Source organism: Ovis aries, chromosome 14 (genome assembly GCF_016772045.2).
Source record: "Ovis aries strain OAR_USU_Benz2616 breed Rambouillet chromosome 14, ARS-UI_Ramb_v3.0, whole genome shotgun sequence".
NCBI lineage: Eukaryota > Metazoa > Chordata > Mammalia > Artiodactyla > Bovidae > Ovis > Ovis aries.
In genome coordinates this window covers 35,340,029-35,365,722 of record NC_056067.1, presented here as the reverse complement: position 1 = coordinate 35,365,722, position 25,694 = coordinate 35,340,029, and the positions used below count along the sequence as shown (strand labels likewise).

General features: G+C 48.0%; 1 protein-coding gene and 1 long non-coding RNA gene across 10 annotated transcripts in view; one reads left to right on the top strand and one right to left on the bottom strand.

Moving 5' to 3' along the window:
* The window catches only part of SMPD3 (sphingomyelin phosphodiesterase 3), a 99,133-nt gene that overhangs the window by 15,470 nt on the left and 57,969 nt on the right, over positions 1-25,694 (top strand). The window lies entirely within an intron of this gene.
* The window catches only part of LOC106991596 (uncharacterized), a 65,863-nt gene continuing 43,457 nt past the window's right edge, over positions 3,289-25,694 (bottom strand). For 3 of the 5 annotated variants that reach the window (XR_009596307.1, XR_009596305.1, XR_009596304.1), the window contains 2 exons: positions 9,957-10,155; positions 3,289-8,981 (listed from right to left, as the gene is read on the bottom strand). This is a non-coding gene — a long non-coding RNA (uncharacterized LOC106991596). The remainder of the gene's footprint in view (positions 8,982-9,956; positions 10,156-25,694) is intronic. The other 2 variants (XR_009596308.1, XR_009596306.1) reach the window with 2 other exon arrangements.

Genomic DNA, 25,694 nt, shown 5'->3' with positions numbered 1-25,694 from the left:
TGTCTTATGGTGAAGGAGGTTCTTGAGCGTGAGGGGCGAGGAGAGGACTGGGGACCTGCCCCACCGTCTCTCCTGAGGGAGCGTTGAGAGACCCGACTCTCTCAGCCTGTGCCTGAAGTCGAGGCTGCTTGGATTATTGAGGATGGGAGGGAGTGTTCCGGGACGAAAGATTCAGAAGCAGGAGGACCCTTCCCCACAATACCTCGGCTGCTTGACGTTACAAAGAGGGTCTGGATGTGATGGATAAAACTGCGGTGCTCCACCTCCTCTGCTCAGACCCTCCTGAGGAAGGGCTGTTTGGGGATGTCAGAAAGACCCTTCCTCGCACCCACCCCTCCCCCGAAGCCTAGGGTTTTTGTGAAAGAGGGGTGGGCGGGAACAGGATGAAGATGGAGACAGAGGACTCTTCCCCCTCCCAGTTGGACCCACCTAGATTATTGCGGGGGGATGGGAGGGGTAGGGGGAAATGCGATGTGAAGAGAAAAGGCTGAGAGACCCATCCCCACCCTGTTAGGAGTCGCTGAGACAGGAACGCACTGACGGATTCTCCGGGTCCCCTGCTATCTGGGCCCCGTGTCTAAGGTCGGAGTGGCCTGGGGGTGGGGTGTGTGGTGGGGAAAAGTAAGAGGGATTGAGGAACCCCCTCCCGACCTCTCCCCTCCCGGGCTTTATCGTCTTGTCGCTCTCTAACTGGATTCAGGCCGGGGGCCCTAAGTTGAGACGACCCTCCCCGCCCCGCCCCGCCTTCGGGCTCCTGAACCGCAGCGGGTAGCCAGACCTGGATGGGCACGTGCTGGGCGGGACGGGGCTGGTCCTCTCTCAAGCGCCTAGAGCTCCAGGCAGACGCTTCCCCGCCCCCCACCCCCGCACCCGCCCAGTCCCCATAGACCCTCGGGCTGTTCCGCTCAGCGAGGGGCGCGCCTCAGATCCGACTGCCGAGACCTGTGTCCCAGGCATGCGGCGGCCACTCGGGGCGCGGGGCTTTCGCCCTCGGCCCCCGAATCCACGCACGAGAGGACAAAGCCGCGGTCGCCGCACTGGCGGGCCTGCGCCACTGGCTGGGCGGGGGGCGCGGCCAGGAAAGGGGTGGGGGGACTTCGGGCGCGGCGCGGGGAGCTTCTGCGGAAACGTGCGAGAAAGCAGGCGGGAGACAAAGCGCCCTCGCTCCTTGCCGCGGGCCCGCGCGAGCCGGGATGGAAAATCCCGAGGGAGGAGGCTGCGCCGGGCAAGGCGCTATACCCCGCACCCTTCTTCCCCGCACACCACCACCCTCTCTGGTCCGGCACCCAGAAGTCGTGTGTGCGACGGTAGCCAGGGTCCCTTCTGCGGAGCGTTCAAGACCTGTGACCACGAGGACCTGGACAATTAACGGGCTCCTCCTCGTGAGGAGGGACCCGGGGTTCAGGATGCATGAGTGGGCCAGGGGTCGGTAGGGGCACCCTGACTGGACCCCCTAACCCCACTCTATCAGCCAGTGTTGGGTCAAATTTGGTTCCAGGATTCGAATGTGTGTGTATGTGTCACAGTGTGTTTGCAAGGGTGATGGTGTGGATCCGAGTGTGAGTGTGAATGTGTATGCCTGGGTGAGGTGCCAATGTGTGCTCCAGTGTCGTGTGTGTGTCATGGTGAGCTTGTGCATCTAGCTGGTTGTGTGTGAAAAGAATCAACTACTGCTGGCCTTGGATGGTGGGGGTGGGGGCAGAGTAGTCATCCCTTCAACTCTCAGGCCGCAGTAATGACCTAGGGTCCCAGTGCATGCCCTCAACGTGGAGGTAGCTTGAGAGCATGTGCATGTGGTGTGGCCCAGAAAGTGGGGCCTCACAAGTATGTGGAGCTCTTGTCAGCCCTTCTGGTGCTTTGGGTCTAACCCTGATATCCTCACCAGCGCCCTCCCCTTCCCATCCCTCAGAAACCTTATCCTGCTGTAATGGGCTGCCCTGAGGACCAGAACTCTGCTCCCCACCATCCTGGCTGACAAGTGGAGCTTGGGGAGCTCATCAGCAGAATCCTTCACGGGGCGGGTGCAAGATTGTGTGGCAAGACAATTTTCGTCACTTTGGCCTCTATCTGCAAGGGCCATGAGACCGGAGTTGCTGGTCAGTTGACAGGTGGGCTCTCAGTAATACCAAACACTTATGGTGAAGGCACGACCATGACAGAGATATCACTGTGGGTAGATATCCTACAGGATGAGGATAGTCCTCCCAAACCTGCCCACTCCCACCAAGTGACCTCAGTTATAGAGCACTTTGACAGCAAAGGTGCTGTCACCAAAGACTCTTGTCCCGTATGAGGGGTAGACAGTGGCCAATGGAACCACAGGAAGAACAGTTATGACAGAGCCGCCATACCCGGCGTCTCCACAAGTGTCCACAGCGACCTCTGCTGGGCAGAAGTGTAACCAAGCTGAAATTTGGCAACGAACACTCCCTCGCATTGTGAAAGCTCAGGTGGGTGTGGGCATTGTTAGGTAAAAACCATTTGTGGGCTACTTGTCTGCTTTTGGAATCATGAGTTGAAGTTCTTGTCTGCAGTTCCTTCAAGCAATGAAACAGCCACTATCCTCCCCCATATAGAAATATTTAAAGAGAGCCTAAAGACCTTTGTTCAAGGTTTCATCCAACTGAGGGTGGACATTAAATCTGCTCAAGAGAAAAATGCATGAAAAGCATTCATCAAGCTCAGGGAGGTTTAAGCATATTTCCTGTCTTTTCCTCTCTTTCTTCAATTCCTTTCTCCTTTTTCTTCCTATTCTACTTCTATCCTCCCCTCTTCCTCATTATTAATCAAAAGCATATTTTTCAAACGTATACTCTCTTTCTCATCAACAATACCGCCTAGAAAGTATCAGACTCAGGTATTGGGGTGCTATTTTTAAATGCAAAGAACTAGTAAACACTGGCTCCTCCAGGCCTAATGGTGGGAATAGTGGGGATGGATGGGATATGCTCAGTCTTAAATGCCCACCTGCTGACACACATCTCCTCTCCTGGAGTTGCTCTAATGTGATTTCAGGCAGCCACAAACTCTTCAGTGCTCCTTAAAGTAAAAGAGATATTTAAATACCTGTTATTGTTCTTACTTTGGCATCCATGTGATTTGCATTGAACTACATGACTCAGTATCATAAAGTAAAAATAGGACTTAATCTCTTCCTTGCCTGTTCAGAAGGTGACTGCATATGTGTGTTGTGTTCTGCACTGGAGAGTAAAAAGATTAATTATCGCATAAATTGAACTACCTGCATATCCTGATTAGAGATTGTCACTTAACATCACATACAGGCAATGACATTAATTTTTTTTTATTCATACATGAGTCTCTGTCTTATAAAGCCTTTCTTTATGCTCATACATTATTACTTTCACTCAAGGTTAATCAAGAAGGTTTAATCCTTGTACTGAAGCCAAACAAAGTAAATATCAGCGGATACAGGAAGATGTGGGTGGTATTTCTGTTCTTCTTGGGCTCAAAAAAGAAAAAAAAAATCCTTGGAGTTCTTAGGAGAGAAGGAAAGGCCCTGATGATTTGGTAACTCTTATGGATAGGGTTTCTGAGGAGGAGAGGCTCCTCAGAATTTTCCAGGAGGGCTGGTTGTGTTGAAGAATCTGAACATGCAGTCACTGGTACACTTCCTTGGAGTGAGACTGAGGCCCTTGGGATCCCTAAATCCCCACACTAATGCAGCCCTTCTGGGAAAATCCCCCAAGTCCTTCGTGTTTCTTCAGGGCGCTCAGCAGTCCCCAAGGAGTGGAGCTGTCCAAGGTTCTGGAGCGCTGGCCTCAGCCCGCCTAGAGAAAAAGCAGTTTTAGGGCATGGAGTAGGAGCAAACTCTGAGGACCAAGGCCTCTGTGAGGATTTCCCCACAGCTGGTCACAGAATGGAACAAGAGAAACAGCTGTAGATGACCTACTGCATCACTTTGAATGGACCCAGCAGCAGTCCCTATTTAAAGAATTGCAAGCTAATAATAAGAGGAAACATTTCTGAGTCGGGCTCTTCACATGTAAGAATGTATTTAATTCTCAGAGTCCTATGAGGTGGGTGGTGTTGTTATTCCCACTTTCAAGATGAGCAAATGAAGCTTCGAGAAGAAAGGGGTTTGCCCATGGTTATATAGATCAGAAGGAGCAACATTTATGTTCCAATCTGGATATCTTAAAACTCCAGAGACTCCTCTTTACCACTGGTTTTTTCCCTACTGCTATTGTAGAAGAAATATTGAAGTATTGTCATGTCCTCTCAGATATTCTAACCAAATTTTACAGGAATTAAATTGGGGCCCAACTAAGATTCAGACATAAATCACAAAGAGTCCTTTCAAACTGAGCAAGCCTATTGTCACATATGTATGACATTTTATCCTGACAAAGGGCTCCTAACCTGAACTTGATTACCAAAGAAGGAGAAAGGTATATGACCCTCATGGCCAGTGGTGCTGGGTTTTCTTTCCAGCATGGAACTGTTTCACAGGAAGCCAAGCATGCAAGAAGAGAGAGAGAACCATGAGGATGCTGTTATTATTCAACAGAGTTCATAGAGAGCTAAAAAAGTAGGGCTTATCTTTATTTGCTAGCATCCTGTTCCAGTGCTAAGAACACTTGGATATTGTTAAGAGGCTTCTTCCACCCATTCCCACTCTCAGATTTTTCGCAGCAAACTTTCTAACACAAAAATAAATTTTTCACTGTTTTAAGCCTCACCTAATCTCAGGGAAACATCACATTTCTGCCTTCATGTCATCACAACCAATGTTCCACTTCCATATGTGGCTACAGGAGTCCTGAAGGTGGGCAGGTTTGGGGCTTGACAGGCTTCAAGCCACATATCCTCCAGGTGGCAATGCCAATTGCCCTGGTCTTCCAACACACACACACAGGAGGCCTGTGCCTGAGGACTGCCCGTGCAGTTGCTGCAGGTTTGGGTGTCTAAAGAGAGAGAGAGAAACAGGCTTGTGCTTTTTCTCCTCTCCTTAGAGCTCAGTGTGCACAACACCCAGGCAGGGGGCCTGGCCTTTTAAGAAACTGTTTCACGTTATGCTGGGTCTCCAAGCCATTTTGAGCAACTCCTTCCCCTTCTAGGTTGGGGTTTTGCAAGGCTCTGACGTCTGGAGCAAAAGCTGCTATTGCTTCCCCCCAGGGCATTTGGAGGCCAAGGACTGGCTCCCCATCTGGGTCTGCTCTGACTCATATGACTGCAGACAGATTTGATTGTTTTCTTATTTAGAGTCATTAATTAACTCTCCTCAGCATCAGAACAGCATGTAATAAGAGGGAGACCATTTGCGGGGGTCTCTAGGCAGCCACGCCTATAGCTGAGCACCATCTCCTTGGCTAACAGGATCAGGAAATGGTTTCTAATCCTGGCTATTACCCTTCAGAAAACTTAGACTGTCAGGGTTTTAGGCTAATATGAGAAAGGAAATAAGAGTATAATTAATTGCTAAGGCTGCTATAGTCACTCCAGCAAAAACTGAGAGGCCCAGGGGTCCCTCAGAGAACTGGATTTTCCTTCATTCAACAAGCATTTCTTGTGCCTACAGCATGCCAGGCACAGAGCTGGGCACAGGGATCACATTTCTCCAGCTTGGGATAAGCCCTGTCACACAAAAATTGTGCCTGGAAAGAGGAAACGGCTGCAGAAACCCTGGAAAGGGTGTGTGCAGTAAGCAGAAAGAGATTTTTAGAAATGGAAAGAAACAGTAATCACAAACCATCATCTTTTTTTTTCTTGCCCACGCACACATGGCATGTGGAATCTTAGTTCTCCGACCAAGGACTGAACCTGCATGCCCTGCATTGGGAGCATGAAGTCTTAACCACTGGACTGCCAGGGAAATCCCCATCCCCTCTCTTTTAACATGAGGAAAGAGGCTGAGGGAAGTTGAGGGTTGCCACTGGCCACAGCCCCAATTAGTTGTGAGAACTGAAACCTAGATTTTAGAACTCCTGAGGTATGTTCCCTGGGTTGGGAAGATCCCCTGGGGAAGGGAAAGGCTACCCACTCCAGTATTCTGGCCTGGAGAATTCCATGGGCTGTATAGTCCATGGGGTCCCAGAGTTGGACACGACTGAGCAACTTTCACTTTCTTTCAAGGTATGGTCTTTCTGCTGTCCTAAACAGCTGCTATGTTTTATTACATTATCCAAGGGGCACATTTCCATTAAGGTAGCCTTTTATGGTCCAATCGTAATGCAAAACCTAAATTTAAAGTTGAAATAGAAACAAATAGGTGAAATAGGAAAAGGAGAATGCCTATTTATATCTGTGTTGTCCAGTATAATAGCCATATGTGGACTGAGCACTTGCGCTATGGCCAGTCTGAATTGAGACTGGTCTGAATTGAGACTAGTGCTTTAAGTATAAAATATACACCAGATTTTAAAAAGCTAGTATGAAAACATAAAATAGCTCAATAATGTTTTGGATAAAATATAGTAACATTTTGGATATATTCAGTTAAATAATGATATTAAAATTAATTTCATTTGTTTCTTTTTACTTAGCTGCTGTTATCAACAGAAGGGATTCATAGAATCTTACAAGACAGAAGCAGGAGAAAGAGAAACAATTTTCAGATAAATCAAGCGAAAGAGTTACTACTAGTTAAAACATGATTGAAAACATTTGCAAGTATAAGCTCATGAATTACCTTGATGTTGGCCCCATTTTCTTGCCAATAAGAATACTAGGGGAGAAAGAGAAAGACAAATACTGTATATTTTTAATGCATATATATGGAATCTAGAAAGATGGTACCAGTGTTCCTACGAAGGGGCAGCAAAGGAGACTCAGACATAAAGAACAGACCTTTGAACTCATTGGGAGGAGAGGGTGGGATGATTTGAGAAAATAGCATTGAAATATACACATTACCATACATAAAACAGATAGCCAGTGGGAGTTTGATGCTGACACAAGGTACCCAAGGTCAGTGCTCTGTGACAACCTGAAGGGATGGGGTGACAAGCAAGGCGGGAGGGAGGTTAAGGAGAGAGGGGACACATGTATGCCTATGGCCAATTCATGTTGATGTACGGCAAAAACCATCACAATATTGTAAAGTAATTATCCTCCATTCAAATAAATATTTTAAAAAGAATACTGGGGAAATATTTCAAGCCATTTACATAAGCATATGATGAATAGACAAATCAGCTAACTGAATTATGCACAGGGCTTGACTTCGGCTAATGAGTTGAGGAAGAGGATGATTAGAGGGTACGTATAACAGATGACCAAAGAGCTCTAAGTCTCTTGGACTCCAAGATTCCTCAGGGGAAATGAGAGCCTTGTGCTTTAGGAGAAATATGCTGGACAGGAGTCAGACATATGTGAGGTCAAAGCTGCTCTGCCACCCACTGGCCTTGATCAAGACACAGAGTTTTAAGCACTCAAAAAATGACAGCTATGACTAACTGGGATTTCAGGTGTTCTATAACAGAAAAGTTTCTATTCAGAACCTGCACGGTTTTCTCGATAATGCTACTGCTTCATTCCTCATCTTTGCCTGGTCCCTATGGAAGCTAAAAGGACAGTTTCATTTGATTGTGTCTACACCAAAACATTGGGTCTCAATAATGTGGGGCACACCTCCCCATCTTTCATGTTCTCATCTGTCCAATTAACTCACGTGAGGTTCTTTCTCTGGGATGGTGAGGCAAGCAGCAAAATGGGCATCATTCTGTGATACTTGAAGTTCTAACATTCTGATATTGGTATTTAGAGCACTTTACATGCAGTTTTACTTTAAAAATAAAGGGATGTAAATCCAGAAACCATAGCCCCAGGAGAATGTGGCCGTGGTCCCTTTACTGCACAGCTCTGAGCGAGTACATCATTGCTATCCTTTACCATCTCTTTTCCAAACGTTTGCTTTCCAGATCAAAGAAATACATGTTAAGCTCAGTGAAGACTTATGTTAACAGACCGTGTTGGAACCAAACTCCTTCCTATAGACTAGTCCCACGGGAAGTGCAGGAATTCCTGGAGGTGTTTTAGAAGGAGAGAGACACAGTCAGAAATCCTGGATCAGTGTGGTGGGTAGGCTGATGTGGAGAAGAGCCTGGAGGTGGGCTCACCCTGGTTCTGTTGAGAGGCCCCTGACTTCCATGGACTTTAAGTACCAGGGCTAGGTTCTTCGGGGATAGAGTCTGGTCTTGAAATGTATTTTCCCCATCCATTCACTTTTTTGTCCACTCAACAGATACTGAATGATACATAGCTGGGGTGAGGAGATTTGAGAAACCTTGCTTTGGAGGAATCCAGGTCTGGCTTGGGGTAGAAGGAAGGCCCACATGAAAGGTAAACTGAGGAATAAGGGCTGACCTAGCCATAGGAGGCCTATTGAGGTGGGTTGGCTATGGCAGTGCCAAAGCTGTGGATCTCAACCAGACAGGCCTGACTCTGCATCTCAGCTCCATGACCAAATATGTGATCTTGGGCAAGTGCTTTAACCTTTCTGAGCTTCATTTTCATCATCTGGGGCAAAGAAACCTACTTTTCCTGGGCTGTTACAACCTTACATGGCAACATATAAAGAAAATTCTTAGGATAATGCTAACTCTCCTTTACTGAGTGGCTACAGTGCATCAGGCATTGTGCTCAGCCCTTTAGATATAGAAAAGAGCTCCTGTTATTATCCTTATTTTATAGCTGAGGAAAGCAATGCCCAGGAACTTCCAGTAACTTGCCCAAGGTCACACAAGCAGTAAGAAGTGGGCAACCTGACTGCGGCGCCTCCTCTTAACCAGTGTGATTACTGCCTCCCTGGCTCAAGGTCAGCAGAAACACAAGAAGTTCTTTTGAAGGAGGGCAGGGTGTTTTGTGGGTCAGCTTGAGGCGAGGTCTTCTGCTTGGTCTTCAAGGGTGGGGACAACATGGAGAAGCTCTGAAGGGTAAGTAGGGTGGGGAGGGCAGGCAGGGAAGAGCTGTGACCAAAGAAACAGGGCTGGGGATGCTGGTGGTGTATTCTGGAGGCCCTGAAATGGAGAAGAGAGTTTCAGTAGGAAATGGATGTTTGGAAATAAGGGTTTAGAAGATCTATGGGTAACAAGTCTTGGCCAAAAAGAAGTTCATAGACAAAGAAAGGGTTGTAAAATCTGAAACTACCAATTTGGGGCATCTCACTGAAATGGGGCATTTTGTTGCAGTATGGAATGCGCTCATCAAGCATGCCCAAAGCCAGAGCTTGTGGAGGGTGTGGCCAGATAACACTTCATCCAGCATTCCTACCAGTGCTCTTTGCTTTTTAGAAAACGTGCATGGACTTGTCTTTCATTCAGTCTTCACAAAAGCTCTAGGTAGGAGAAGGGTGGGAGGTCTGCTACAAGGGTCACTGCCTATGTCAAGTGACAGGCAGCATGAGCTGCCAGGAAGCATATATTCCAAGCAGAGTGCCCAAGTCCAGGCATAAAGCTAAGGAGGGCTTTTTCTGTGAAGGAGGAGGCAGAAGGTTCGCCCCCTGGGCTGAGACCTTTTCTGTGTGCTCCAGGAGGCAGGCGTTATTATCCTTTGGTTCATGATTCTCCAGTGACAGCCCTGAAGGGCTGTCTCCCAGAGTGGCTGCTGTGCCAGCCTGCGTTGGGGTCACTGTAAACCCCACAGCCCATTCTGGATGCAGCACCTGTCAATCAGTAACCCCTCCCATGCAAAGAGTTTGTTTCACAAAAAGGGATTTTTGGGGGAGACTTGCCATCTTGAAATTGTTCAGCTTATTCTCTGCAAACTGCGGGGACTAGACACCAGACCCATTCTCCTTAGTCAGATGAGAAGGAAAATCTATCTTTTCTAATGGCTGCAGTCGCTTCTGACCACCAGATTTCTCTCCATGGCTATGCTTCTAATAACAATGGAAAACAAAGGCAGGAAGGGAGAGGGACATGGATGCGGCACTTCTTGCAAGAGGCACCTGCGGTTCTGTGAAGGGTGAGAGGCAGTGGGGAGGTAATACTCACAGCTATACAAGAGTCCCTTGATGAGTGGAGGGGGAGTTTTGATGTGCAAGATGATAGAAGATGAAAGAGATCATGGTGCTGCACTGCGTTTCCTCTGGAAAGTCATGCGAGTTCCAGATGCCCTCTACATTTCTGGAAGGATAAATCCACAGTTTGGCAAGGCCATGCAGATTTTGACAGGTTGTCCAGGGAGCAGTCCCTAGCGATTACAAACATAACGCTAATAAGAAATGACAAACACGTGGTAACGGAATGTTAAGGGCTCAGCTGGTCATTGACCCCAGTAGTGATTAATGTGTGTCCACACACACTGAGCGTGACAGAGTGGAATGGTGACTTCTGAAGAATAACATCAAAATGAGAAGTCAGAATAATAATAAAGCCATGGATGTTTGGAATGGCTGGGTATCAGAAAGCAGAGCTGTAGTTTCTTCAGAGCAGCTTTCCAGCCAGGTCTCTTTTACCTGATCATTCTGAGCCCCAGGCTCTGACATGCCAATTCTTAGACATTCCCAGCACAGCACCTGCACCCACTCTGTGTTAAGCCCTGAACTAAGCATTGGAGAGATGGAAGTGAATGAGACACAGTCCCTGTCCTTAGGGGGTTAACTGAATCTAAAGTAGAACATGGAGTACAGAGTAGGAGATGTGAAAATGAACATGGCTACTCTGTGTTGTTTACTTATGAGTGCTGCCTCACCTGTAGCCCAGCCGCCGAGCCAAACTGGTATCTTAGAAATATTGCTAACCAAATCGAAGCAGCTGGGATTCCAACTATGGACTCTAGGGTAGCAGAGTGAGGGCAAAGGAGGCATAGGCTGGTGTATTTCAGAAACCTGTTGCATACATTCAGCAAAAATGTTTTTTCTTTACACGTCTCCTTTGAAAGACCCATTCTTGAGACCCTTTGCCTGCAATTAGAGCATGCTGCCACAAGGGGCACCATGAAGCAGTGTGGCCCAAGCAGCTATGCCCCTCACAGGCACAGTCAGCTTAGCAGAGTTTTTCAGTTATTCACCTTCAGAAGAACATAATTTTAAGTTAATTGATCATAGAAAGATTGCATACTTAATAGAGCCAAGAAGTGATTACCTGTTTGTAGTGAGTAGACAGTGAATTCATCAACATTCATTTAACAAAATTCATGTGTGCCTACTGTATATAAAAAACAGCGAAAAGTACACTCACTCCTGTCAGGAGGACAAACACACAGATAATTCCCGTGCAGCTAGATAAATGGTATGATGGAGGGACGAGCAGAGAGCACTGGAACGACTATCACTGACAGCGGGAATCATACACACACACACACACACACACACACACACTTGTTGGGTCTGGACATCAACACCTGAGTCAGAGGGTTTACACCAATTCATATGAAGGAAAAAAGCAAACACGTCAAAATATTTTGAAATACTGTGAAGAATTGGAATCAGCCTGTTGAGTGACCTTGGATATGTCGTCTACATCTCTGGACCTCAGTTTCTTCATCTAGTGCTCCAAGAGCTGGACAGTAGCCATTGTGACCATGTGGGTCTTGAGCAGCAGGGAGATTAGAGTGATGACCTTGACTCCAGTGGCCAGGCGTGGCTTTGTCCCTCCTTGGCACCTGCTTGTCTAGACCCTGATGATGCTACCTCTTGATTCTGGCTTAATGTTCCAAGGCTTCCCAGAGGATTAGCTGAGGTACTGGTCCCAAAGAAACATGGTGTTTGTGATGTGTCAGCCTCTCGTGTCTGATGGAAATGGTCTAGCTCTCCTGAGTAGTTATTGGCTCACCACCCTCCCCAGGAGCCAGGCTGGCCCTGTCAAAGCTCTGACCAGTGCAGGCACCCCCCTTTGCACCAGCTGGTCTTCTGACTTCTCGCCACTCTGAGGAAAGCCTGGGTCCTGTCAGGCAGAGGATCCCTGGTGGTAGGATAGCCCCACCCTCGCCTCTCAGGTCCTACAGAAGATGAAGCCTTGTGATAATCATTTAACAACATATACATGTATCAAATCATCACACTGTTCATACACACACGTTAAAACCTACACATCACGTGTGATTACTTCTCTACAAAGCTGGGAAAAGCAAAAAACAGACAACGATGAAGTCCAGCCTGTCTTGTCTCTCTCTGGAGACCTTCTTGGCCTTAGCAGACTATCCTCCCCCAAGCAGCCCCATCTGCCTTTCCCAGACCCCAGCCCTCCCCCATCTGTGGCTGTGGTACTGTCATCTCTGGAACTGGCATCTCTGTGGTACAGGATACAGAGGAGCAACTTTCTTGCATAAATTTAAAAAATACCAGAGTGTTTAAATTCAAATAAGTCATTTAAAGCTGTTAATTACCCCATAGAGAGAATACCTGGGAGCAATACCTGGTTAAGAGAGAAGACAAATTGAGGCCCTGAGAAAGCCCTCACTGAAATTCCATTTACAAGTCTTAAAAAGCACACCCACCCCCGCCCTACATACACACACACACACACACACACACAATATTTTTTGGCATCTGGAATCTTAGTTCCCCAGTCAGAGACTGAACCTGTGTCCCCTGCAGTGGAAGCATGAGTCTTAACCACTGAACTGCCAGGGAATTCCCAAAACAAACATAATAATTTATGTGCCCACAACACTGTAAATCAACTATACTTCAATTTTAGGAAAAGAATATAAAAAAAAATTATGTGCCTGAGAATTTTCACGCTGGAGACTGACAGGCCCTGAACCACCTGTCTAGGCTGGACCCCGCCAGCTCCGGTCTGCCATTCCCCACCCACCCTCACTCTGGTCCCTCAGCCCTGGGACACTCTCTGCAGAGAGCTCACCCCTGCCAGCTGGGCCGGGTCTGCTCAGGCCACTTTTCTCACAGGCAGCAATAATGATACTTCCTGCCCTCTCTCATCACCATCATCGCCCCAACCCCCCGACCCCTGCTGGCTAGAGCCTGGATGGTCCCTCCATCTTGCTGGAAGCATGGGGCACCTTCTCTGGAGAGAAGCTCCTGCCCAGCTATGCGGGAACTCCCTTCCCAGAGTGAGCAAACAAAGAAATCAACAGAGGGCCTTTCAGCTATTCTGCAGAGGGTGTCACCTCCCAGAGGTGCTAAGGGCCAGGCTGAGATAAGCAGAGCTGCTTACAAACCAAACACAGAGACAAATTAAGACTTTGTTGGAGGCCATAGGATGCAGACCAGTGGAGTGAGAAACAAGATGTCTCCCTTCCAAATCACTGTGGAAGGTAAAAGAAAGCATCAGCTATGGCTCACGAAAGTCAGAAAAGAAATGAAATGCAGAAAACACAAGACAAGATGACAGAAGGCCACCCGAAATGATTGGACAATAAATGAAAAGTCTTTCCCATTCCCTTGTTAGAAGACAAAGGCTCTTGGATTAAATAAATACAAGAGACTCACCTAAAATAAAACGATTCCAGAGTAGGCAAAGCTATACCAGGTAAATGCAAACAAAAGAAAAAGCGTGAGAGGCTCTGTCAGACAAAGAACAATTTGAAGCAAAAAGCAGCGTCAAGCAGGATAAAAAGGGTAATTTTATATTCATAGGAGCAATTGTGAAAGCATAAATGTTCTGAACATTTGTACACTTGGTATTTTAGCATCAAAATACTTGAGGCAAAAACCTGTTACCATTAGAAATACAAGATGAAGACAGTTGTGGGCATAAATTTACATACTACTCTCAGTACCTGACATCAAGTAACCAAAATATATATAACAGAAAGGAGGAATTTAATGAAGATGATAGAATTGAAAGGTGGGTGCCGACCTTTGTAGCAGTATGAATGATGTTGGCCATGTTTTAAAAGACCAACCCTAGATTGATGCTTGTGGTATAAATGTTAAATTGTGTATAAATATATATATATGGTTGAATTATAATTGCAATTAAAAAAACTCTAAACCACTGACAACCTACAAAAGCTGCTGAAAGAAAATGTACCAAAATGTTAACATGTAGTGTGTTCAGAAAGGGTGGAAATTAAGTATTTAAAATTTTACTTTCTACTTTCTCTTCCAAATGTTCTTTAGTGATCATATCATATTCTAATGACTATGTAAAAACAATTGGAAAAAAAAAAACAAACTGTAAGACTGTCCCCACAACATAGGATTGATAATTTCCAAGATTTGGGTAAAATTTTAAAAACACAAGCAGCAAAGGGAGTCCCAGCAGGCTCCACACAGCCTGGGCCTCTTGCCCGCGGCCCTCCTGTTCACTCCCTCCTTGAAACCCTCTGCTTCTTTGCCCTGAGGCACTGTGTTTCCCCAGCCCATCTCTTCTACTGTGCCTTTCAACCCTTCCGCCCTCTACTGACAGCTCAAGCATGGCTGCCCCAAGACAGATCTCAGTCTTTCCCCCTCTGCCCACACCCCTGGTGACCTCACCTACTCTTTTTATTTTAAAATTATTTATTTGGCAGTGCCAGGTCTTTGACCTTCTGTTGTGGCATGTGAGATCTAGTTCCCTGACCAGGGATTGAACCCGGGCCCCCTGCCTTGCAGGCTCAGGGCCTTAGCCACGGGACAGCTAGGGAAGTCCCCTCACCTATTCTTATAGAGATGTCTAGCTCCCCTCCATATACCAAGGACTCCTAAATTCATCTCTAGCTCCAAGTTCATCAAAGTTCCAAGTACATCAACCTACAGACTGGATGTCACACTATATGTGGGGGTCAGGTGTGGTGGACATGACTTCAGAGGAAACTACCACTGAAGCCCCTCTGAACATATAACAAAGTGGGGCAGGACTGATTGAGTGTGAAGCAGGGATATTCCAAGGGGTGGTCATGACAGCATTTCATCATCCAATCAGATGTAGGTTTCATGACAGACTCAGAATAAATCATCATCATGAGCAAGGCCCATTTGAAAACAAAACCTATGGTTCTGATTTATAGGTCTATGAATATGTTGTTGCAGTAATCAAGAAAAACAACAGTCAAATTGTAAAAACTAGGTCCAGGCTCCCCTGCCCCTTGGAATGCTCACCCAGGGTCCCTCAAATCCCCTTCTGCTCACCACACACATCTAGCCGCCAGTTCAGTGCATAGACCTTGATCTAGCACCAAGATTTGCTGGGCAGTGGTTTCTGGTCGGGCCTCCTGACTTTTCAAAAGACAGAGTAGAAAGTCTGTAAATAGCCTAGTCTTTAATCTACTGGCAAAGGGAGTGAGATGAGATCAGGTTGTGTGCCCACTGATGTGGTATGGTAATTTAAAGGTACACTGTCTTTTGAAAATGACCAAAATAAACTTAAGTACTAATTCTAACCATACATGCTTATCAATTTCAGCTCTAAGTACATACTCTCATTGAAAAGTAAATGACTTTAAGAGAGCTTTCTAAAATTGTTCCATATAATTTCTCTTGCATTCCTAGGTCTAGATTGCTATCCAGTTACTGTTTTATTCTGAAAGGCAAAGATGCATGGGATCCCTCTTTCGAAAGGAGGTTACATGAAATACTATGCAGCTACCTGGTTTGGAGGAGAGAAGTCATTTCTAGGGAATCATTTCATGTCTGACTCTTTGGGCCCCCATGGACTGTAGCCTGCCAGGCTCCTCTGTCCATGGGATTTCCCAGGCAAGAATCCTGGAGGGGGTTGCCGTTTCCTTCTCCAGGGGATCTTCCCGATCCAGAGGTCAACCCTTGTCTCCTGCATTGGCAGGTGGATTCTTTACCACTAGCGCCACTTGAGAAGCCCTTTCTAATTCTCAAACTCTTCTTAATCATGAAAAGAATTATCTCTACCATAAAATACTGTTATAGAGTCATATTTGCTCATATAAAGTGCCTTATACAGTGTCTGTCATGAAGCAGGAGCTCTGCGAAAAGCAGTTACTATTCTCATATTAGTGGCTTGCAGCCTCCCTGCCCTAGCCCATGCACACGATGGAGGGGAGTCCCAGTTACCCCAGTTTCCCCACGTACAGCTCGACCTCCACATCTTTTCCCTTCCTACTCTAGAACCATCAGTAGGCACATGATTGAAATGGAAGTGAAGATAGGAAAAGCTCCTAGAATGTCTACCTGTTTGTTTTTTAGGTATTGGGTTGGCCAAAAAGTTTGCTCAGGTTTTTTCAGAAGATGGTATGAAAACCCAAACGAACTTTTTGGCCAACCCAATAAGATAGTTTCGAACTTTATTGCTTTTATCATCAGTAACAAATTGGTAGTGCTTCCCTGGTGGCTCAGTGGTGAAGAATCTGCCTGCCAGTGCAGGAGGCATGGGTTTGATCCTTGATCGAGTGAGACCTCACATGCCACAGGACAACCAAGACCATGTGCCGCAACTCCTGAGGCTGTGCTCTAGAGCCCACGAGCCACAGCTCCTGAGCCTGTGCACTGCAACTACTGAAGCCTGCATGCCTAGAGCCCACGCTCCACCGCAGAGGGATGCCCACACACTGCCACTAGAGAGTCACTCCTGCTCACTCCAACTAGAGAAAGCCCATGAGCAGCAGTGAAGACCCAGCACAGTCAAAAATAAACAAACCTTAAAAAAAACGAAAAAACTAGTTGCTTAAAAAAAAAAAAAACCTCAGTGAGGATGCATCAATGTTTAAAAGATAAGTCCCAATTATTTGAGAATCTAGTTTCTCAGAACCAGCTATAATATCACTTCCCTGGGGATCAGAAGCCCTAACATCCACCCCCTCATCCATCCATCATGTGAGACCTGGTGTTCTGTCTCCTTGCCCCAACCAGACTCTCAAGCCACTGGGTATCAAGGGCCACATTTCTTACTCCCCTAAACCTTGTTCTCTCCCCCGTGGCATGTTTTTAACTGACAATTAATAAATATTTCATGAATAAATGCATCTGAAATCTGGCCCCACTTTTGCACCTCCTTGCACTGGGACTGGCAAATGTGTGTTATGAGCCAAAATTAGGTCAGGTGACCTGGCTTCCAGCAATAATGTGCACAGAAGACAAGTGATTAAATAATGCATGTCTACCCACTCGACATGACATTCTGCAGCCAGTGGAAATGATGCTCTTGAAGACTCAAAAGCCACACAGAGTTGCATCTAACATTAACTGAATAAATAGACCATAAAGAGAATTCCCAGGTCCAGCCACCACACACATGGGTACAGATCGAAGGGGGAAACCTAATAGAATTTGTTGCTCTGAGACAGGCACAATTCCACATGACGTATTTTCAAATTCTCTTCTGTAATGTTTGGTTTTCATGCTGAACAGTAGGGGTGATAAGGGGGAAAGGCCCCCAAGGTTGGAAATTAACCCAGGGCTTCTACACAGGCACATGGCCAAACTCAAGTGTGTGAACTCAAAATGAAAGCTAAGGAGCTGAACCAGGGAAAGGAGGGGTAAGCCAGAGTCCATTCAGGAGTGAAATGTAGACTTGACCCAAAATAGCTGTCATGTTCAGAGTCCGGATTAATCCTCCTCTTAGTTTATTGACATCTATGAAATTGATTCTCGCCACAGAATCACAACCTGTGGCCCTGGCATTGCAGTCGATAAAAAGCGTGACTGGGGAGGCAGAAGAAAGCAGCTGCTCCAAATATTTGCAGAGGGACACTGTAGTGGGCTTTGCTGAGGTTTACGTGTTCTCTCTGGGAAATGTTTCTGTGCATTCCCAGAAAGTAAAAGAAAGGGAGAGAGGGGAAGGGGAAAGTGGGAGGTAGCATTATGTGGGTAGAGGAGCTGGCAGGAAGGCCAGGAGAGCAAGTATTGCCTCCTCTCACAATCACCCTGGAAGCCTGGCCCCACTTTATTTTTTTTTTTTTAAATCTTTAATTCTTACATGCATTCCCAAACATGAACCCCCCTCCCACCTCCCTCCCCATAACATCTTTCTGGGTCATCCCCATGCACCAGCCCCAAGCATGCTGCATCCTGCGTCAGACATAGACTGGCGATTCAATTCACATGATAGTATACATGTTAGAATGTCATTCTCCCAAATCATCCCACCCTCTCCCTCTCCCTCTGAGTCCAAAAGTCCGTTATACACATCTGTGTCTCTTTCCCTGTCTTGCATACAGGGTCGTCATTGCCATCTTCCTAAATTCCATATATATGTGTTAGTATACTGTATTGGTATTTTTCTTTCTGGCTTACTTCACTCTGTATAATCGGCTCCAGTTTCATCCATCTCATCAGAACTGATTCAAATGAATTCTTTTTAACGGCTGAGTAATACTCCATTGTGTATATGTACCACAGCTTTCTTATCCATTCATCTGCTGATGGACATCTAGGTTGTTTCCATGTCCTGGCTATTATAAACAGTCTGGCCCCACTTTAAATTCCTTTCCTCACTGCAAACCCAGAAATTACTCCACTCTCTTCAGATGAGGGGCTCTGTAGTAAAGAATCTGCCTCCCAAGCAGGAGACCTGGATTTGATCCCTAGGGAAGATCCTCTGGAGAAGGAAATGGTTCCCCACTCCAGTATTCTTGCCTGGAGAATTTCCTGGACAGAGGAGCCTGGCAGGCTACAATCCATGGGGGTCGCAAAAGAGTCAGACACAGCTTAGAGACTGAACAACAACTTCAGATGGGCCCCACTATTTGGTCTAGGAAGAGCTTCCTTCCTTGATCCTCAAGTTCTTCATTTGGTAAAAGAACTGGGAAGGGCACAGCCCAAGGGGCTGGTAGAGACTCATGTTGACAAGGAGAACTAGGATAGGCTTGTGTCCGCCTTGAGCTACACAGCTCTGCTCATCCCCAACCAGGCTGCAGTTGACCAGGCTTCACTGCAGGCCAGGAAGGAAGGGGCCATCACATGAGCACCAAGCTCCCACTGAGAGCAGAAATGACGGTTCTCCTGGACTCAGTGTTGTAGCCCCAAGGCCCAGCATCCCTCAACCCACCCAGAGCCTTCCCAGGAAGTCCAGCTGGGCACCAAGGTTGCCAGAGCAGTCAGAGTTCCCTGGTCCCCAGACACAGAGGCTGGTGGAGTTTTTAGAACAACCATGCTCCAGGACAGAGCATGAACCTGCCTGCATGTGGTTCTGACTGGTTGGTACCTGGCTCTGTAAGTGCAAGTGCAAGTGTTAGTTCAACTGTTTGTGACCCCAAGGAACCCATCAGTCTCCTGTGTCCATGGGATTCTCGAGGTAAGAATACTGGAGTGAGTTGCCATTTCCTTCTCCAGAGGATCTTCCCAACCCAGAGATAGAACCTGGGTCTTTCACACTGTAGGCAGAGTCTTTACCATCTGAGCCCCTATTACACTGAGTGTCACCCCAAAAGTGCAGGGTCTGGCAGGCAGATTGGACTGAACCTACTACATCCAGCAGTAAAGCAGACCGCCTTGGCTTTGCCACACAGGAGCCCAGATTTCCAATGACACAGCTCTTAGCTTCCTTATACCCTAGCCTCCGGGCACCTGGTGGGCCAGGACCAACTCCAGATCCATAACCCTGCAGGAGCCTAGACCCTCTCCCATGTCCGCCTCATCTTCAGCACCTGTTGTGCAGCCATCACAGAGGGATCACCTCTCATGGGGCAGCAAGTTTGGGCACATCATTGAGGCTCCCCTGGCTGGAACAGGCTAGCCTGCTCTGACTGTCCACTGGGATTTCTGACCTCACTGTAGTTCCCAGAATCAAGAGCCTGACTGATCACGGCCTGCTCTGGGTGATTTGTACATAGCACCGTGGCCACCTGTGTCCTCATCTGACCCTCTCCATCCCCTAGTCCAAGCTCAAGCGCAGATGGAAGGTTCCCGGGTGTGGGAACCTCAGGGAGGTCTTATAAACTTCCCAAACACTGCTTCTTCTTCTTCCATGATCAGAACATGGAAGGAGTTGAATGTCCCAAGTCTCAGCATCACACCCTGGGAAGGCCCTTTACTCCCTATGACTACTCCTGCAATCAACCTCCTGCCCTTTTGGTCCAGACGTCCAGGCTCAAGGCAGTATGAGGACAAAGGGTAAATCCATCCCAGCCCTTGAAGGCCCATGGGAAGGATGCCCCTCTGGAGCAAGTTGCTCAGGCCCTTCTGGCGTTGCATTACTACCCCCACATCTGCAGGGTGCAGCAGAAGCGGGCGGAGGGGCATATTCAGTTTGCAAAACCAAAAGCGGAGTGGCCAAGGCAGCCTGTAAGACTGTCCTATTCAGTGTTGCCTCTGATGCCTTGTCAGGGATCTTCCCAAGTCTTTCCGATCACAGGCAGTTTATTGCCCTCGGCTTCCAATATTTTTTCCACGGGCAATGCTTGGGCAAAGCTTCTAGGGCAATGTTCACAGAAGCAAAGGGCCTTTGAATTAGAAAATCACAGGCCGTCAGCCACTGTAAGTGGAGCCAAGTTAAGTATGTCTCCACGGTGATGTTTATTTTCCAGCTCCCAGGATGAGGCACAGGCTGCTTGGATGCTCCAAAGCAAACAAAGGAAAAGGTTGTGGACGGAGGCACACACAGCTCACAGGAAGTCTAGGGCACCTGGCAGAGGTTCTGCTTCCCCTCGGGGCAGAACCACTAGCTGACACTGAGAAGACTTCTTTCCTTTGCATTCATGGGGCGTTAGCTCAGAGAACAAGGGACTGGGTCCTCGGGTGAACTCATCTGATACCTGCCTCCACTCTCCAAGCCCCTCCTCTCGCCTCTCCCTGCCCACTCCTCCCTCCCTCCTTTCCGTGATTTAATGTCTCAGCTCCCACGTCTAGAGGTGACTGCAGAGGCCTCACCCACTGAGGCCCGGACTCACCCACTGAGGCCCAAGCTCATGGCAGGCCAGCTTGGGCCCCGGCCATTTTCAATTCCCTGTCCTCTTCCTATGACCCAATTCCAAGAGTTGCACAGGTCCTGATCTAGCGTCATCCTGCTGGTTTCTCCCCACAGCCCTTGGTATTAGTCCAACACAGTAGCCACTAGCCACATATGGCTGTTTAGCTTAAGTTAAAAACTCAGGGGACTTCCCTGGTGGTACAGTGGGTAAGAATCCACATGCCAATGTAAGGGACCCAGGTTTGGTCTCTGGTCTGGGAGGATTCCACAGGCCACAGAGCAACTAAGCCAATGTGCCGCAACTACTGAACCGACGCTTAGATCCCGCCAGCCACAACTACTGAAACCTGTGCCCCCAGAGCCTGTGCTCCACAACAAAAGCGGCAATGCAATGAGAATCCCATGCACTGCAACACAGAGTAGCCTCTGTTCACAGCAACGAGAGAAAGCCCATGGGCAGCAACAAAGACCCAGCGCAACCAAGAATAAATAAATAAATATTTTTAATATGCAATTTTTCAGTCACATTTCACGTTCCCTATAGCCATGTGTGGCTAGTGGCTGCCGAGGTGGATAGCCCAGACACAGAACACTTGCATCATCACAGAAAGCTCTATCGGACAGTGCTGCCCAGGGCCTCAGGATATCTTAGGGGCTTCTTTCACTAAATGCCTTCCCAGTTCTTCCCAGCTCTTCCCTGCCACCTGCAAGTCTGACAACCAGAGAGAAGTAGAAAGGCCATCTTGTTGGAATCAGACAGACTGAGTTTAAATCTCTGAAACTTGGGAGCTGAGCGACTCTCAGTGTCTATGAAATGGTAGAAATCATGGACCTAAGCAGATTGATGGGAGGATTGAATGAGCATGTTTAAAGCACCTGGCAGAGAGAAGTTCTCAAATGTATTGTTGTTGTTCTTATTAATAAGGCAGAGAGCATCACAGGGCCGAGGCCCAAGTCTGGCTGGTGGATGTAAATGCAGGCACAGCCACAACTGGGAAGCAAGGGCCGTGCCAGAAAGAGTCCTGAGGAGTGTAGATCTGTCTCGGCCTCTTGGGGATATTTCTATGTGGGGTGCTATTTCCTCATTGGATTGATTTTATATCAGTTGTTAGGAGCTTTCCATTGTTGCATGTTTTCTGAAGCCTGTCTCTCCCTCGGACACTCAGCAGCTGCCACTGGAAATGCCATCAGTGAGTCACTTCTGTAAGAACCATGGTGAGCTGCTAGGCCAGCTGGCTATCGAGGCGGCCATGGGGAAACCCAGAGGAACTTCCTGGTCTGATCATGAACTGCTTATCAGTTTGACCTTGGCCAACCTGCCCACTGTTCCCTCTTCTCCCAGTGCCCTGTCCCCATGGTGACAGGGTTGCCATAGACCAAATGAGGTTATCAAGTCAACATTCATTTCCTTGTGGGTGTACCTATATCTGGCCCCCCTGGAACCTGTTTCTGCATGAAACTTTAGACACTCAGCACACATGTTGCCTGAATGGCTGATCATAGTAAAATCCTGTTTAGAACTATGCTCTGCACTTTGCAAAAATGGGTCAGAATGATTAGTGCAATAGATAAGAGAGCCTAAAATAGACCCTCTTTTATTTTTAACTTTGTTCTACTCTCTGAACTCTAAAGATTTTCCTTAGAAAAATCCAGTCCATGGTCAGTACCAGGGGTCTCCATTCCTTTTTTGGTCAAGCCCACCCCCTTAGCACTCCTCTGGGAACCGCCAAGTGCCAAGTTCTGTGCTGGTGGTACATCCTCAACCTCAGGGACACATGTGCAGTTGCTGTCTTTGCAGCGTAAGACAAGAGAGGAGGGGCTGGCACCCCCAGGTGTGTCCCTTCTGGGTTGTGTGCATTGCCCTCACTCAGCAGGGCTGCCTGTTCTCCAAATCCCTGCCACTGGGCACTAGCTGGGGGTGGGCCTGGTCCAAACATCTTGTCTAGTATCCACCAGCCTCCCAGCATAGAGGAAGTCTTCTCACAGCTCCAACAATCCAAAGAGCTTAGGATCTGCTGCTTCCCACAGGGCCTCCAGCTTCCTGCCTCTGTCCACCCAGACTTTTGTTATGCCTTCTTCCCATCCTAGATCTGCTCCAGTGGCCTTAGGGGCCTCCCCTTGTTCCCCTGGCATCCAGCTGAGTTTCCTCTCATTCCTGCCATGTCCCCCAGATCCAAAGGTTCTCTTGGGGAGATGAGGAAGCTGGTCCCTGTCCCTCCCCACTGGGGGAAACCCAGCCACTGACTCATCACATGGAGTCTTTGAACCCTGTGGCTGGAAGGCACCCTCTTGGCCTGCAGGGCTCCTGCCTATACTACATCGGCCCCAAGCATCATTGTTGTTGTTCAGTTGCTAAGTAGTGTACAACTCTGTGATCCCACTGGCTGCAGCACTCCAGACTTCCGTCCTTCACTATATCCCAGAGTTTGCTCAAACTCATGCCCATTGACTTGGTGATGCCATCCAACCATCTCATCCTCTGTCATCCCCTTCTCCTGCCCTCAACCTCAACATCAGGGTCTTTTCCAATGAGTCAGCTCTTCGCATCAGGTGGCCAAAGTACTGAAGCTTCAGCTTCAGGATCAGTCCTTCCAATGAATATTGAGGATTGATTTCCTTTAGGATTGGTTGGTTTGATTTTCTTGCAGTCCAAGGGACTTTGAAGAGTCTTCTCCAGCACCACAGTTTGAAAGCATCAATTCTTTGGTGCTCAGCCTTCTTTATGGTCCAACTCTCACATCCATACACAAAACATCCAACTTCTTTACCATAGAGGAGGTTCCCCTCATCAGTTCCAGCCTTGACTGTGGGCCACCTCTAGTGACATCCATGAGGATTATCTTTTTGTTCTGTGTGCTGAGAATCTACAACCAAGAGTCTAAAGCCAGAGTTTCTGATTCTGCCCCTTTGAAGCCTATTATTGTCTGATGATGTGGGGGTGGTATGCCATGATGGACAGCATTCTATCAGTTGAGGCCCAGGCCTCTCTTCCACCCTGTCTTGTGAGATTTCTGTACCTTTTATTGGGGACTGTTTTTTTAAGGATCTCCTCTGGTTTACAACAGAGTCACCAGGGCCACAGTTTTGCAGGAGAACTACATAGCATATATTGAGCTTTTGGGTGCCTAGCACAGTGCTAAAACATTCTGTGAGAATTTTCTCATTTCTTCCTCTCAACCATCTTATAGACGAGAAAACTGGGGTTCAGAAGTGAAGTTACTTTACCCAGTCATGGCACACTTGGGTCCAACCCTACTTCCATGATGCCACACACCCCTGGCACCCACCGCCAATGCTCTCCACGTAGTGTCCAGGAGTCATAAGGGTCTCCAGAGAGGCCTACTCCTCTGCAGCCCCCATGACACCACCTGGAAGGGCGAGCGAAGTGGGCAGTAGAGCAGGGCTCATGCCCTGCAGGAAGGTGCAAGATTCAAAGCCTCCAGACAGCATCTGCAGGACAGTGATATTCTGTCATGTACACACAGAGTCGCTCTAGTGGTATAAGGACATGGAAGCACTCCCGGCCAGAGAGGGGGATCAGAGGAGACAGTTGTCCCAGTGGCAGGACAGGAGGGCGGTGATCACCCCCTGGCTCTGGGCACCGACCTGCCATGCTTCTGTGTGTGCTGGCCCAGCGTCTCCCCACCACCTCAAACCCACACCTGAATCCCTGAAGGGTGAAGCCAGGGCTCTGCAGGGGTTTCCTCTGATGGAGCAAAGGGAAGGGCTAGTAAGGAAGGCAACATCTGGAGAAGGTGAAACCAGATCATCTGACTTTGTGCAGGAAGGGCCTGCCTCCCTTTGAACAGCAGTGCTCCCCAGTCCCTGCTCACCTCGACCTCTTACCCTCATGCTTTTGGCCATGTCCACCCCAGTGTGGGCTGCCCCACCCTCTACTGAGGCCTCTGGGTGGTCCATCTTTCCAACGCCACTGAACAGCAGCCCCCACTCAGGCCCTGCTGGGCTCCAGGGCCGCCCACGCCAGCCTCCATGACTTGCTGCATGACTGTCAGCCTGTTCCTCCATGCTCAGGGCTCCCCAAGGCCTGGAACAGGGCCAAGCTCAGAAATATCTGATAGCAGGTAAACAGTGGGGTGGGCCAAAGGCCCCGTCCAGGCCTGAAGCAGAGGTATCCCAGGACAAGTTTGGAGCCCTGCCAGGTGTGGTCACAGAGCAGGCCTGAACAGGATGTTCTTCAAGCTCCCTGCTGTGTCATAAGGAGGCCAGAAAAGCTCAGTCAAGATTCTGGTTCTGAGGACTTCATGGGGGTCCAGTGGCTAAGACTCCATACTCCCAGTACAGGGGGCCCAGGCTCAATCCCTGCTCAGGGAACTAGATCTCACACGCCACAGCTAAAGATCCTGCATGCTGCAATCAACGCCTGAATAAATTTAAAAAAAAAATCCTGGCTCTGACAACTAACTTGACCCAAACACATCACCTCTCTGAGCCTCAGTTTCCTCAACTGCAAGATGGGACAATACCAGTTCCAGCCTCAGAGGCTGTGATCAATGAACTCTTAATTTTGCAAACAACCACAAGTCACCCCCCCAACCCCAGGACAGTGTGAATGTGATCAATCATAACCAAAGCCCTATAAACCAGGGCAGGTCCACGTATATGTACAATGGTAAAAGAAACTTCCTGTCAAGGAGAATCTGACATTTTTAGCTGGAAAGGGGCCTCAGAAATCCTAACTGTAACCCCCTCACTTTGATGAAGAACCAGTGTGGCTCCACCCAGGCGCTCCCACCTCTGCCTCCCTCACTGTGGCAGATTAGCCCACAGGAGGCAGAGATTCACTCTTCTCTCCCTGGAGGTTAAACTGAGGGGAAGCAATCTGCCTTCATCTCAGATCTGTGCCTCAGGGGACATTGCCCCCACCCGTCTCTGTAGATCCTTGGCATCATCCACCTATGGCAGAGACCCCCAGTAGCAACCGGAACTCCTCCCCACCGCGTCTCCTCTTGCCGGGCACTTCAAGCCACTGGGGCTCATACTTTTGTGACAATGGCGAAATTCTCGTTT